This window comes from Mus pahari, chromosome X, assembly GCF_900095145.1.
Source record: "Mus pahari chromosome X, PAHARI_EIJ_v1.1, whole genome shotgun sequence".
In the NCBI taxonomy this organism is placed as follows: Eukaryota; Metazoa; Chordata; class Mammalia; order Rodentia; family Muridae; genus Mus; species Mus pahari.
In genome coordinates this window covers 141418522-141424035 of record NC_034613.1, presented here as the reverse complement: position 1 = coordinate 141424035, position 5514 = coordinate 141418522, and the positions used below count along the sequence as shown (strand labels likewise).

The 5514-nt window shown below is 40.9% G+C and overlaps 1 pseudogene; it reads left to right on the top strand.

The window, feature by feature from the left end:
- The first annotated feature begins 4344 nt into the window (after positions 1-4344).
- On the top strand, positions 4345-5071 carry LOC110314070 (annotated as a pseudogene).
- The last annotated feature ends 443 nt before the right edge of the window (positions 5072-5514 follow it).

Below are 5514 nucleotides of genomic sequence, written 5' to 3'. Positions count from 1 at the left end.
GGCTCTGTGCATAGTGAGAAGCCCTGTCTTTAAAAACTAAGGAGGGGAATGATGGAGGCATTTGAGGAAGGTGAATGGTACCAACCTCTGACCTCCACAGATGTACTCACACAAGAGCACACATGGCACGTATAAAAATGCAAGCATACACAAAAATTTCAGAAAAAAATATGAAAAGATAGTATATGATTCATACATTTAAAGTATTATTATTAGGGTTTGGGATATGACTCAGTTGGTGTAGGGCTTCTGTAGCCTGCATATAGCCTTGGGGTCAATCCCTAGCACTGCATAAACCAGGTGCAGTGGTGCCAGCTGTAATTCCAGGAGGTAAGGGAAGAATTCGAAGTTCAAGGTTATCCTTAGTCACAAGTGAGTTCAAAGCCAGACTGGATACATTGCCTATGTACGTGTGCATAATAGAGAAAGAGAGAAGGAGGAGGGAGAGAGAGGAAGATGGAGGCTAGGGAGAGGGGAGGACATTTAGGCTGGCAAAATGAACAGTAGATAAAGATGCTTGTCTCTGATGAACTGAGTTCTGTCTCTGGGATTCACATGGCGGGAAAGAATTGACTCCTGAAAATTGTTCTCGGACCTCAACATACACATGTGTGCCCTCCCCCTGGAAAATACATATATATATATATAATAAAATTTATGTTTATATTATTTAAATTGTAGCTTCAATTCTGGTCCTTCATATTCTCAAGGGTCCTGTCAGACCTCTCTAAAGCAGAAAATCATGTGAAGCAATTGGTATTGTCAAACTAAAAAGAAGCAGACTTTAAAAGAAGCGTTTGGAAAGCACATAAAACTTCCCCAAGCTATGGCCACAGGCAAACTTTTTCTCTCAAGATTTGTCTCTATCCAGATAAAAAATTATCTGGAAAATTCAATTCAGCAAACATCATTCAAATATTCTTATTGGTTGATCACTTTGAAGACTCATAACTTTTTTTTAAAAAAAGTTATTTTAGTCAAGTATTATAGCTCATGAGCTGACTAATTACCACTCAGTTTATTTCAAAATGTAGAGTACATATTCAGATTTATCATCTTTAGAACTGAGGTGTATCTTTCAATCAATGGCGATTTATAACTGCTATGAGCCAGATGATGTTCATGATGTAGTTGCTAATGCCTGAGTTATTTATCACCACAGAACAAATTACCCCATAACTGGTACCTGGAAACAGCAGTGCTTATTATCTAAAAGAATTTGCAGATCAGTAGTTTGAGCATGGCTTAGCTGGGTCTTTTGGCTACAAAATTCTCACAGGCCACAATTGAGGTGTTTGCTAGGAATGTGATTATCTTTGAGATTCAACTGTAACTAGACTTGCTTCCATGCTTGCTCAAGCTGTTGTTGTATGGAATCAGTTCTTATGACATATTGGACTAAGGTCTTAGTTCTTTATGATCTGTTGGCCAGAGACTTCCCTTCCTTCCTTCCCTAGTACTCTCTTTAGCCAGAGTTGGTGGTCCATGCCTTTAATCCTAGGACTATGTTTGCAGAGACAGAATGATTTCTGTGAGTTTGAGGCAAGCCTGGTCTACATAGTGAGTTCTAAATCACCCAAAGCTATGTAGTGAAAGTTTTTAAAACATAAAAACCTAGATGTTTTATTACTAGAAGAAAGCATGTACACATATGTGCACAAGACATAAAGAGTGAGAGCCAAAAAGAAGTCAGAGTTTATTGTAAACTCATCTCAGAATTATCATCTCATTGTATTTGCCCAATTCTGTCCATTAGCAGCATGTCATTAGAAGAGGAGTCACACAGGGATATCAAAAGCTAAAGACCTTTGGGAACAATTTTAGAAAGTGTCCACTATGCTTGGCTGAGACTATGAAACTTAATTTATTTCTAGGGGTATAACTGGGTGACAGGACCCCTTCGACGTCTTAGTCAACAAACCATTCCAGAACAACTTGGAAAGAGAATGTGAATGCTAAGAGTCTCCGTCTGTTTTTTTGGCATCTCTGAATAGCAGAATTTAGATGTCAGGCTTCTGGAAGAAAATCCAGACACATTATTGGAAAACAATTAAGAGCAATGTTTCAGTTCTGACTCTGGTAATAAGACAAAACTATGTGGGAAAAGATGAGCAATGATTGCTCCAATAGCAAATGATATAGATAAACTAGGCCACAAATGAATGAAAGAAGTAATAAAAGACCTCAACCAAATGTCAATTAGTAGCTTACCCCCTGACTTGTCCTTTGACTTAGCTAGCTTTTTTGTATTCATCCCAGCCCCACTTGCCTAGGGATGGAATCACCCATAGTGGGCTAGGCTCTCTAATAGAGTTCCTCACAGACAAATCTTATCTGAGCAATTGCTCAAATGAACTTTTTCTCCAGAGGTGACTCTACTAGTTTGTGTGAAGTCAATGATGACAACTAACCAGGTTAGCATCATAATACACTAAAATTGAACTACTAGGCTTAAGAGATATTTCTGCCTTAACTTCTAGAAGAACTGAAATCAACAGTGTTGATCACTGTGCCCAGTTATATCTCATCTTTGGCAGGGCTGACCTCAGAGGGACAAAGATAAATGTAACAGTATTTGTTTATGGTTCCAATGATTAATACTGAAGAAGGGGATTCCCTGAAAAGCACCTCCATTTCTCATTAGGACTCTGATTTGATGGTAGCTCTTGCAATCTTTAACTGTATTTAACTGAATTTAGCTGTATTTCCAAGAAAATGCAGCTAAATTCTTCTGGAACATAAAAGTAGTTATTGAGATTCTATGGGACCTTCCTGTGTGTATCTGTGTGGGCAGAAAACACTTTGGACTGGGTTCGTACTGAAGAGCTTAACATCCTAAAATAGGATAGAATGCAAAGGAAAATGAATGCCCTGTGGGTTTGCGCTGATCAGAGCATGATTTTTATTAATCGGACAAGGAAGGATTCTAAGCCTGCCCCTGAGTCCCCTGGAGAAACTCTCTCTGTCTCTCTGTGTCTCTCTCTGCCGCGCGGTCCAATCATGAGCGGAGATGTATCTGGAAGGCGGGTTCAAGTGAGTGGGCAGAGATGACATTAGTGGTTGGTCCGAGCGACAGTGGGCAGCGGACAGTGGGCGGTGATGACGACGACGTAGGGCGGTCTGACGACGCTGCATTCTGGGAAATCTGGGGAGGTCCTCTCAGTGGCAATCCTGTCCATCTGCAGGGGGTGCAATATAATGTTTAGAGGGAGAGTGGTTAGTGGAGGTGAGAGACCCCAACACCTTCCCATGGAGCAAAAAGAGATAAGCCTCTACCAAGAAATACCTATTTTTATGTATATTGCAAATGTACTTTCTATCTTTAGAATCCGTTTGAAGAAAGAGCCACATAGCCAGATGTGTGAATTAACAAATAAAAGAAAATCTTTGTCACTGAAAAACAAGACCTCAACCAATATAGGTCATATATATTTTTCATTTTATTAATATATAACAAAAACATTTCTAAGAAAATGAAAACAGTTATATTAATTATAATAGGAGGTAATGAATGTAGTTCACTTGGTAGAGCACTTGCCTAGCATACATGCAGCACTAAGTTCCATCCACACCACCACATAAAAAGGGCATGATAACACTGAACTGCAATCCCAGCATTTCAGAGGCAGAGACAGGAGGATCAGGAGTTCAAGATCAGCCTCGGCTATAGAGCAACTTTTAGCCCAATTGGGATACGTAAGCCCCTATGTCAAACTTAAATTAAATAATATCAAAAGTATCCTGCCAATTTAGCTAGCAACATTTTTGACTACTATATCCTATGTAAAATATTTCCTTATGACTAAAGATACCTTAAATTCTATATAATGATTTTTTTAAAAGTCATAAACGGTCTCTCCTTATGGGATTTTCAACAATGCCTAAGATTCTGCTATTTAATTGTCTTAGGGTTTTATTGCTGTAAAGAGACACCACAATCATGGCAACTCTTATAAAGGAAAAGATTTAATTGGGGCTGGTTTATAGTTAAGAGGTTCTTAGTCTATTATCATCATGGCACGAAGCATGGTGGTATGCAAGCAGACAGGTTCTGGACAAGTAAGTGAGAGGTCTACATTTGGATCCACAGGCAGCAAGAAGAGAAAGTGAGCCACCGGCTTGAACTTCTGAAACCTCAGATCCATCCTCAGTGACACATCCTCCTCCAATAAGGACACACCTCCTAATCCTTTCAAATAATGCCACTCCCTATGAGCCTATGGTAGTCATTTTCATTCAAACCACCACACTAGTCAAGATGTAATGTCTGTGTATCATGCAACTGAGAACCTCTTTACTTAAAATTCAATAAAGCTCCTTTTGTTATTGTGCCTTCTAGGCAAGATGTAGTTGAATATCTCCTTCCCAGCCCCTAGCTGTCAGAAACTCATTGAGGGCAAGCTTTGCACTTTCTATGAGAAGCGCATGGCCAGAGAAGTAGCTGCTGATGCTCTGGGAGAAGAGCAGAAGGATTATATGGTGCAAATCAGTAGTGGAAATGACAAACAGGGTCTTCCCATGAAGCCAGGCATCTTGACTCATGGCAGTGTGTATGTGCTGTTCAGTAAGGAACAATCCTGTTATAGATCAAGAACTGGCAAGGGGAAGCTCAAGTCTATTCATGGATACATTGTGAATGCCAAGCTGAGGGTTCTCAACTTAGTGTAAAGGGAGAAAAGGATATTCCTGGACTGACAGATACTGCTGTGCCTCAGTGATTGAGGACCAAAAGAAACAGCAGAATTCAAAGATTTTTCAGTCTCTCTAAAGGAGATGCTGTCCACCAATATGTCAGAAAGCTCTTACCAAAGAAGGTAAGAAGCCCAGGACCAAAGCACCCAAGATTCACTGTCTTACCACTCAGTATGCCCTGCAACATAAAAACAGATGAGTTTCTTTCTCTGAAAAAAACCCAACACAATAGAAAAATGAGGAGCCTACAGAATATGCTAATCTTTGGGCCAAGAGAATGAAGGAAGCCAAAGAAAAAGGCCAGAAACTGATTGCCAAGAAATGTAGGCTGTTCTCACTGAGAACCTCTACTTCTAAGTCTGAGTCCAGTCAAAAATAAAATTTTAAGAGTAGCAAATTATCATACCTTGAAAAAAATTCAATAAAAATGAATACCTAGGATCTTTGCTCTGGTGCACTGCCAGGAAGATGGCCAACTAGAGAAGCATCACAGCTTCTGGGAAAGATCCCATTTCTGGTTCCAGTCCTCCAGCACCTTACCCGCCCAAGGAGGGGTGTCTGCCTGGGAGCAGTCTCAAGGCCTGAACCAGTAGGAGGGCCATCTTTGCTCCAGTGCACTCCCAGGGAGGGGGCGGCCTGCAAAAGGGACACAGCTTCTGGGAAGGATCCCTTTTCTGGCTCCAATCACCAGGCACACTTCCAGCCCTAGGAGGGGTGTCCACCAGGAGGAGTCTCAAGGCCTGAGCTGGCAGGAGAGCCATCTTTGCTCCGGTTCCCCTAGGCTCCAGTCTGCAGTAGCGAGAGTGTGGACCACAGAGGCTA